Here is an 11198-nt window from a genome sequence, read left to right as displayed (position 1 = left end):
CATCGACGTTATTCAAGAAAATCATATGACTATTACTGCCCATACCTTAGAAGGAATTTTCTCAAAACCCACCTCTAGCTGATTAGCATTATCAATGGCTAAATTTGCCAAATAATCTGCAATCTTATTCACTTCTCTGTAACAATGGGATACCAAGAAATAGTACCACATATTAATTCTATAATAGAATGCTATTTAATATTATTCAGAAAAATAAATATTTAAAGATTAACAACGTTTTTATATATAAAAATATTTAATATATTTTAAAAAATTAAATAAATATTGCATTGAAAAATTCTTCAAAATATGTTTTCTGTTTGGACATCCGTTATACCCTAGGGCCTAGAGAACAGAACAGACCAGCTTTTATGCTTCAACGTCACTCAAATCACAGTGCCGTTAGAAAATAACAGCTTTTATCCTCCAACGTCACTCAAATCACAGTGCCCTTGATTCCTGCTTTTTAGTTGATTTCTGCTATTTTTATAAAAGTGCCGTTGATTCCTGCTTTTTTAATAAAACTACTGTTGATTTGATTAATATATATACAGGTGCCATTTGATCATTTAATTTGTATTTTCTGGTTTTCCTTTTTTCCTGTGATTTTGAGTCTTCTTTTTCTTGTTTCCTTTGGCATGGCCATGCCTTTTGTTCTTCATTTTTCCTTGTATTTCATATCTGCATTTTATTTGTATGTTGTATTTTATTTGAGGTTGAGGAGGGTTTGGCGAGCAGGAGAAGGGCGAGAGAGGATTCAGCTATATGCAACATGATGCAGGCCAAAATTCCAACTAAGTTATTCTAGGTAAGTACTCAGAATTTATGCCCTGTATGTTCATTGCAAAGGGTGTGTGCTGAATTTTAGTGTTTTTTTTAGTTGTGTGATTTTGTGGATACCACATTGCTGGTGATCATCTTTATGATTTTTTTAAAGAAAATCTGATATAAAATGGAACTAGTATGATATGGAACTGACAAATCTAAAATAGTTTGGCTAGCATAGAAATTTCTGTAGTTTCTCATAGTCTATAGTTTTTCTATGAGATGATTTTGTTGGTAATTAACTTTGTGACTTTACCCCAAAGAAAAACTTTAGTGGGCTTTTAATTTTGCTTCTGTTTTGTGATCTTATTTGAGTATTTTTATATTGTTATAAGCTAGTCATTTATGTGTGTTTTCTTTCATAACCTATTCAATATCCTTCTGAGCAAAGGTCTCAAGGTTAAAGATCCAATTAACATATGATAGTATTATGTTTAGTTTCTGATAGACCAGGGGACTCCATAAACGCTAGAACCTTATTGTGCAGCAAGGGCCTTCTACATATCTGGCTGATTCTAAATTTACAAGGAGATTTAGAATTATTATATGCACTTTGGCACTGTTTACGTTTAATGATATTTCATTATGAATTCCCGTTTCTTGATTATATTACGAATTTTCCTGTTTCTGATTATTTTTTAAGATTCATCAATTTCCATGGAATAATTATTTTAAGAAAGCCCCCTGTTTCAGTCTTATGATTACTTTCTGATGAGCTTCAGGTCTAGGCCTATATAAAGTTATGATTCCGATAGTCCAGGGGACACCATAGACCTGAGATCCTTTTTGTGTAGCAAGGGCCTTATACAGATCTGTCTGATTCTAAAACTACATGGTAGTTGAGTATTGTATATGCTATCTGACACTGTTTATCACGATCTGTCTTTAACTCATTTTCTTACCTTTTGTGAATGTTCCTATTTCTATTATTTTAGAATACCTTAGTTTCCATTGAATATTATTTGATGAAGTCCCCTGTTTGCATTGTATATCATACTAGCTTCGGGGTCAGCTTTAATTACGATATGATACCATTATTCTTAATTTTTGACAATTAATAAATTTGCAAATGCATTCAAGGAGTTAGAAGCATCAAAAATTAAGAAATTTGCAAATGCAGCCAATAGTGAAACAGTAGAAAGAGCCTGATTACCATTCAAGATTCTCAAAGATTTACAGAAAGATTTCTATTGCAATGGTACTGTAGTCAGTAGTGTAGGATCAAGAGCTGTGGTGGGTATGACACTGTGCTTATTATGTCATGGATTGGCATTCTGAAATCTTTTTCCACAGAATTCCTCATTCAAAAAACATCTATTTTGTAGGGTTATCTAGCTTCAAAAAGCATCTATTTTGTGGGTTATCTGCTTCAAGGTGATTAGAGGGATAATACTTCTTAGTTCCTTATCAATTTAAGTTTTAAAGATTTTCTGAAGCCAAGTTTTCCTAGGCTAATGGACAGGGAGAGGAACAAGGACTCACTTTTTGTGAAAGAAATGGAATCTCCTAGGTTTTATATCTTAACCTTAATGTTTAGGGTTTACACTAATAAATTAATCATGTTATTTATAAAGAATGGACAAAATTATTGCTAGAGTTACAAATGTGCATTTGGAAGAACTAAGGGCTTCCTTGACATTTTTTTCCTATTTCTTCCTTTTTTTCTTCCTTGCTCTAAAGGATTAGTAAAAAACATCTCTTTTCTTTAAACCTAATATTTGTTCTGTTGCAATGGCATCACTTTCTTTTGATCATTTTTTGATATCTTTAATGCTGGGCTTGACACCAATATTTTGGATAACTTTCTTTGCTACATCCAAAATAAGATCTTTCTTTGCTAGACGGATTGGAAAGTAACCAATATTTATGTAGTTTCTTCTTCTGATTTTTTAAGTATATGCCTGTTGCAGATTTTGCACTTTGAAATGAGGAAAATATTATATAAGTTTATTCTTAATTTAATTGTTGTTTAACAAGCTTTAATTTTCAATAATAAAGCTCCAAGTTGCTTAATTTGATTTGTTACCTTTCTTGCCATAATTGAAATTCATGTTTCATTCTTTGTTATAGTGACCATCTATCTAAACAAATTGTTAAAGTAAGCAATATTTATGTAGTTTCTTCTTCTGATTTTTTAAGTATATGCCTGTTGCAGATTTTGCACTTTGAAATGAGGAAAATATTATATAAGTTTATTCTGAATTTAATTGTTGTTTAACAAGCTTTAATTTTCAATAATAAAGCTCCAAGTTGCTTAATTTGATTTGTTACCTTTCTTGCCATAATTGAAATTCATGTTTCATTCTTTGTTATAGTGACCATCTATCTAAACGAATTGTTAAAGTAAGCAATATTTATGTAGTTTCTTCTTCTGATTTTTTAAGTATATGCCTGTTGCAGATTTTGCCATTTTGAAATGAGGAAAATATTATATAAATTTTTTCTGAATTTAGTTGTTGTTTAACAAGCTTTAATTTTCATTAATAAATCTCCAGGTTAGCAATATTTATGTAGTTTCTTCTTCTGATTTTTTAAGTATATGCCTGTTGCAGATTTTGCCATTTTGAAATGAGGAAAATATTATATAAATTTTTTCTGAATTTAGTTGTTGCTTAACAAGCTTTAATTTTCATTAATAAATCTCCAAGTTACTTAATTTGATTTGTTACCTTTTCTTTCCATAATTTAAATTCATGTTTCATTCTTTGTTATAGTGACCATCTATCTAAGCCATCTGTTAAAGTATAATCTAGGATAAATTTAATTGCGCATAAGATTTATACTGGACCACCAAGTTCTCACGCCATTAGTAAGTTGTAGTGTATATCATTTCCTACAATGTTTGACGTTTGAAGTAAGCAACAGTTTTTGGGCAACATCAAATATGTATATCTTTCTACTTCATTTAAGATATCCATGTACAATTTTTTTTTTGACACCAATTGTCTTCAGTTGAGTTCATCTACCACCAGTTCATTTTATGATTGTATAAGTTGGTTCTTTGTTTTGTAATTGTTACCTTTTGAGGGTTGGTGTGGTACTGTTATAATTTGAAAAGTTTCTAGTTTTGTTTAATTTTTATTTTATTTTATTTTATTGTCTTAAAAGACTAATTTTAATTGGGATGTTTAATTTCTAATGTCTAAATTTCTTTGTACCTAAGCTTCATTGATGCTTCTGGGATTTGAATACTTAACTAGCTCCTTCTAGTCATAGATGGGTTAAACATGATGATGGGGTGATGACAGATAGCCTTGCTCTAGTTTTATGTTTGTTCACATAAAAATAGGACATTATTTTCTTTGCGTGACCTACTTATCTAAATGAAGAGTATAGGGTTAGGTTAACATTTTTTATTTTTAACTCATGTATGATAAATTATCTTTGAATTATTTTGCTTGTGTTCCATCCTTCTCGAGACATGTTTTTGCCCCATACACGTTGCAACCATAGAGGACTATCAATTTTACTAGGATATAGAAAAATGCTTTTATTTTATCCAAAGTTCAGAGCTCACAACAAGGAGTTTCTGACCTACTTGTTAAATAATTAGAAAATAATAAAATATTGTAATCAAAGGAGATTCTAGCTTATTCATTCATCTGATCACAATAGCTCGAGAATTTAGAAAGACCTTAATTGGAAAATGGATGCTATAGTGGCTCACTCAAAGAATATTCTAAATTACTTTAGTAACTTTATAATTCAGCATAGAAGGAGGGACTATGGTGCACTTGCAGAAGCTATTGTTAACAATGGTCAACTGACAGTCTATTATGCTACCGATAAACCATTATGCCATCAAATTGTTGTTAATTTGCCTTTTTGAGCCTTTGACATGTTTGGGGGTGAGGGATCAAAATTATTAATAATATTCAATATTTTTTAGTTATTTTATTTTACTACCTGAATTCTTTGTTTGGGGGATGTGAAAAGATTGTATAGATCACAATTTATTCTGTATTTTACAAATTCTTTCATTGTCTTCATTCTATATTTGTTTCATTGCTCAAACTGATGTACTTTCAAGATTTGTTTCACTGTAATTTGCCTTGGATGGTGTTATGAGAATCTATTAATGTCATGGAAACCTAGCAGAAAAAAAAATATATATATATATATATATATATATATATTATTTATAGCATTATCATAACTCATCAATTATAAATTATCCAACTGGAAAGAACCAGAACTTTTAGAGCATACAATTATAGTATGAGCTTTCATAGATTGCATGACTCAACTAATGCGCATTTGTAATTTTGTAGTTTTCCTTGGTGTGTATTATTATCAGGTTAGAGGTTCCTACTTGCACATGGAACCTGTGGATGACATGGAAGAAAGCTTACAAAAAAGAAAGAAAAATAGCTCATCAATGATAAAAATGATATGATTTACTTGTAACTTTAAGTATAAACTAGTAATATTTCTCCTGTCCAACTTGGCATTAACTACTATACAATAAACATGAATTCCTGACCTGTCAAATGCTGAATGTCAGCATCATAGAACTCTCTTAAAACACTAGTAATAATTTGACTTTATCAGAGACTTCTATCTTGTGGATGTGCTCAGAAAAACAAGATAATTAAGTGCGCCGTAGAACTTTAATTGCTAGGCAAAGGGACATTAGCTTTATTTGAATGACTTGTCCAGGAGTCTTTTGATTATTATACATAGCTTGTACATTCAAGCATCAGTCAATGAATCCTTCACTGATCAAACAACTTGTTTGAGATATTAAACCACAGAGGAAAGTAAGAAATAACAAATGAGGAAACGAAAAGAAGTATTACATGATGCATCAAAGAAAATTGAGTGTGGCAAATCTGAATCAACATACCTCAAAGTTGTGGCTACTTCCAAAGTTGATTGCCAAAGCTAAATTTGACTCATGCACCCAACCTGTGTTTTAAGGCAAATATGCATAAATACTGTCATACAGCCATCAAATTGGGAAACACACAAATGTCGAAGACCCCATGGGTTAGTTCATATAGAGTAATTTAATCTATTCAGAGAAGGTATAAGCAAGACAGGCAGTTGATTTGCATGTTTACATAATCTATTCAGAGAAGGGACTTGAACTGTTTGACAGAATGGCCCAAAGAATGCGCTGCTTGCAGGATATTCACAAAATGGTTTTGTTGAAAAGGCTTCAGAAACTTTTAAGCAAATGTATGACCTGAACAAATCTGAGCATGTAATAATCTGTTGATACACCTAGGCCCACGAAAATGTATGACTTGAAATGTTTATAACATTTCAATCACAACTTCAGAGCTTACAATCAAATTCATCCAGAAATGATTAACGTAATAATTTCCTTGAGAAAAATGTAAAATTTTAATTCGATCATACAAGAGTGACTGTAGTGATAGATCATATATGGTTTGTACATGCCAACCAAATGGATGATTGATAGTTCAGAAATGTTTTCCTTGTGGAAGTCTTAGGTTTAAAGTTGACATGAATAAAAACTGTAGAAAATATATTTTCATTATAAGAAGGGAAAAAAGATACATGTGCAAGGTTTGTCAAATATTGAGAAAATAGGTATAAAGATTTTACAAATTTGTGATCACTCAAAGTTGTGCGATGCACAAGTGGGTTAGATCATAATGTGTAGCAAAGAACTCTTAAATGAAAGTGTTATCACATGTGAAATCTACTAGAATTCTTTTATGCGCCGTTTTTTCAAACTATTACCCAAGAACAAAATCTGAAAGTAGACATGAATGCCTTAATTAGAACCAATGAAATATTTCCTAAAAGGATAAGGATGTCATCAAGCTAATCATTAGATTTATAGAGCCAAACAATGATTCTCACTAGATGGTATTTTAAAATAATGAAAAGTTTACTCAATTCATCCAACAATGTAATGATAATATAGAATAACTGTCCTTAAAAGTAAGAATTTAATGGAGATAAAATCTTACAACTAAAGAAAAATAATTCATCAAACTTATAATTAGAAGGTGTATTCGACCTATATGATTCTTGTAGAGAGAAAAAAAATATAACAACATGCAAAGAAGATCAAATAAATATATTTAAGTCCCCAAGAAAAATTATGAAACCAACCAAATTATGCACGAAAAAGGAAATGTAACATGTCTACTTAATATGTACACCACATATGTCCAAGTCGTGACCCATGATTATGAAAAAATTGAAGGATAAAATAGGGATATAATGCAATACACAATCAAACTCTTATGTTAAAAAAATAGCGAGTTATTAATATAAACAACATTCAATCCAAAGGTAAAACCAATAATGAATTATGGAAGCATATCTTAGGGTGTATGAGAAATCTATCTTACATCACCAAAAAATGTCTTCCTTCACTTATTTTCTTTGTTTGTAAATTTTCATTTACTTTCCAATCATTAGTTAGATAAATGTTGCAGATCTAACTACATTTCACTGCACTTGTTGATTTCACAATTTGGTTTGGAATCCAATCATGAGAAATCTATCTTACATCACCAAAAAATGTCTTCCTTCACTTATTTTCTTTGTTTGTAAATTTTCATTTACTTTCCAATCATTAGTTAGATAAATGTTGCAGATCTAACTACATTTCACTGCACTTGTTGATTTCACAATTTGGTTCAGAACACATGTCTTGCATTGATCCATCAATATCATGTTCTAGTTTTAAAATCTTTAATCACTAGAAAGGTATATATAAATTTCTAACTTGTTATTAGGCATAACAGAATAACTAATAGTTTTATTCTTCAAGAATTTGCTAACATTCTAAAGCTTTTGGCAATAATGGTATGCATTACAAGGTACACTAAACCTTGTAGAACTACACATTTGAAAAACCATCAATTTTTACATCACCTTGTGATTGATCAATATCATTTGTAAGGCTAGGGGATACTATTACAACCATGTGAAAGAAGTAAAATTAAATATTTGAGTCAAGAGTCAAGTTTGAGAATCATATTATAATATCGTTTGAATTATATAATTTGCATGTTTATAATTAAATAGCTAAATCCTAGAAATTTAGAAGCCCTTAGTCCACCATGGCATATCGTAACTCATTCATGACTAAGTTTTAATAAATTTAATATTATTTATAGTATCATTGTGTAATTGTGTGCTGTTTCATTACATTGCATGGTGAAAATAATTTTTTATTTGATCCTCCATCCATGACTGCATCAATGAGGTGTGAACTTACTGATTCTATTTTGTCAAAGATAATCTATCTTTTTTAGCACTCAAATTGGGTTTCCAACTTGGTCCTAGGGAAAAAATGAATACCATTTTTTTAAAAACTACTCTACCCTCTATGGAAGTAGTAGGATCTAATAAGTTTTTAATCGTAGATGACTTCTCAAGTTTCAACAAAATACTAGTAAAAGAAAAAGATAAGCATAAACTGGATCACTCTTTCCTATATAAGAAAAATTTGATTTTATCCTATACAATAAGGGAAACATCTAATAAAGAATACCATTTTAAACTATTATGATGACTTACTGTATTTGAACAAAGTATACCATTTATATCAATTGAAGAAGGTGTCTCATAGGTGCTAATTTTTTGGATTCTCTTTGAATCCAAAAATTAATTTTTAGTGCTTCTCAAGGAAATTTGTTGGCCTAGGCACATTTTCTCTTCTTAAGATTTCACTTACTTGGCATAAAATGAGCGTGCAATATTTCATAGGAAAGAATAATTTAATGAGGAAATTCATAATAGATTTTATAGGTATAGTTCACACTACTACTACCCTCATGTTGAAAAAGATTAATCATTTCAATTGAATAAAAGAGGGTAAATAAGCATTTGAAAATATCAAGGAGTCCATTTCAAAGGCACCAATGCTGGTCAATATTAAGTTCTATATAAATCTTATCTTATGTCATATAGAAGACAAGATTGTTGGCAAGAACAATGAAGAAAACTGAGAGGGGGTTGGGTGAATCAGTTTTCACCGGATCAACAAACTTAACCACAAAACCAAATCTGATAAACTGCAGCAATAACAAAGATAAGTAAATTAAAGGTACAATACACACCACCAATATTTTTGACGTGGAAAACCTGTTTAAGGGAAAAACCATGGTGGGAACCTACCCATAGTAAGAGGATACTCTGCAATAGTATGTGAAAATATTACAATGGGGAACTCACATGCATTCGAACACATTACCTAGAGCTCACTACTCAAAAGATAATGACTCGGAAGGCTACAATTGTTAGGGAAGTCTCACTAACTTACAACAAGAATCGAACTACAATCCAAAATGAATGAACTGCAATGATAGAATCTCCAAATGTCTGATGACAGTTTTGGTTAAGCACAAATGTCTGCCCTACAACACCAATCTCTGCTCAACACCCTGCATTGAAAGATGAATTCTTGTTCGCACATATACCACTCCCACATTATGCAGACACAACCTTGATACCTGAATTACATGACAACATCACCTATTTATACAATTCATCAACCTTGACAACAAGGTCGGCTAAACCCTCAAACCTCAATTACAAAATTACATCACATGATACAAAGACCGACCACCGGACCAATATAATGATTTACATAACATAACATGAACCTAATTGAAATTCTCAAACGCTCAGTTTCATCGAAAATTATGCCAAGATCAACTGCAATACGCTACACCACCATAAATATTGCACAACACGAAGAATATTACCGGTTAACCAAAATCACCAAAAGCTCAAACAACGATCATTGCTGGTCGACAAAACAAATAAGAAATAATTAGGAAACACCAACAAGCACGTTAGAATCATCAGAAACAACTGCACCAACACCACTTATCAAATCTTCATCTGTCAACATCTGAAACTCAGGAACACAACAACTGTCACAAAGAAAGATAACTTGCGGAGAACCAAATCCTCTAAAATGAAGACACATAAGACCATCCAAAACAATATCCTAAAATCTCAGCTCAAGATATGATCACACCGGAATATACCGGAGGAAATATCGAACTCTGCAATGCACCAAAACTGCAAAACTGTAAATTGAATCATAAGATTTTCCCAATCTGCAATCACCGAAACAATTCACAAGAATATGTTGACATTAATGATAACATATCCTAACAGTAGCAATGTCCAACAAAGATAACATCACTATCGCTCTTACACAAAAGGATGATAGAGTTGGTGGAAATGAACATCTTATATAATTTTTAGTCAAAAACTAAAAGAGAGCATGGAAAGATACAACTTTGTAATAAAATATATGATATTATCAAGATTTATAGTATATGTCATTAGGATGATGATATATTAAATAAATTCATTTAAATAGGAGGTTATAAATTATTTGATTACAATAATATGTTCTTAAGAAGTACATACAAAAAAAAAACTTTCTAAATCTTTGAATATATATCACATTGAGACCATATCTTTGAGATGCACAAATCTTGGTTATTGATTTGTAATAGAAGATGATATTTCCATGATGAAAACCATATTACCAGCAAATTTCCATATGAAGAGCATGACAAGTAATGAGAAATAGCTAATGAAGATGGTGGTATCTATAGACTATGTGATGAAAGTGGCCTACAAACATAGATTGTTCATAAATAGGAAAAATGTACTTGTGGAGCTTATTGGTGATGCTAAATGAAGTGATCTAAAAAACAGACTTGCACTATAATAATGCACATTAAATCACACCTACATATGATAATAATGAAGGAACAAGGTTTTATTTATAGTCTACCAAGAAAAAAATTATTATTTTGAGAGTTGTAATAAAGGGTTTCAATGCTTCAAGGAGGTTTTGTAAAGGTTGTAGATACACCAAAACAACTTCCATTATATATCCAAGACTATCTAATGGTTTCACTTGATTTTAAGGGGGTTTATTTCATAATGAACACTTAAAGACTTTTCCAATGTATGAATGATAGTAACATAACATAAAAAATCTCATTAAACACTCAAATAAAGAATTATAATCATAGTAACTTATTGATGAGATAAGAAAGATAATATAAACAAGAGGAGAATATGAGAAGCCAAGTCACATCTTGATATCACAAAACTAATACCTCATATCAAAAATATAAAAGTTAGATTCACAATTCTAATCAATTCATCAAGAACCAAGGAAAACTTAAACACTTAAATATAGCAGAGCATTCGATCATAAAACTTGAAAAGAAATAAAGTGCTTCATTTTTCTTTTGCGGAAAATGGGGTGGTGTATGAAAGGAACATGTTCCTGGCTAGCTTTGTAAGTTTTTAGTGAGGAAAATGAATAACCTAATCATATACATTATAAGGATGGATATTATCTTTCCAAGTAGGTGTAGATGTGTGTTTTAAGTTGTATATTGTAA

At 30.7% G+C, this 11198-nt stretch overlaps 1 long non-coding RNA gene across 1 annotated transcript; it reads left to right on the top strand.

Moving 5' to 3' along the window:
* Positions 1 to 298: 298 nt before the first annotated feature.
* Positions 299 to 5379, top strand: LOC131032569 (uncharacterized). Its single transcript, XR_009103471.2, has 2 exons — positions 299 to 808; positions 5097 to 5379. It is a non-coding gene; the product is annotated as an uncharacterized LOC131032569 (long non-coding RNA).
* Positions 5380 to 11198: the final 5819 nt, after the last annotated feature.

The sequence above is a fragment of the Cryptomeria japonica genome, chromosome 2, assembly GCF_030272615.1.
Source record: "Cryptomeria japonica chromosome 2, Sugi_1.0, whole genome shotgun sequence".
Lineage (NCBI taxonomy): Eukaryota > Viridiplantae > Streptophyta > Pinopsida > Cupressales > Cupressaceae > Cryptomeria > Cryptomeria japonica.
Note: the sequence above shows the minus strand (reverse complement) of the source record. Positions and strands in the feature narration are given on the sequence as shown.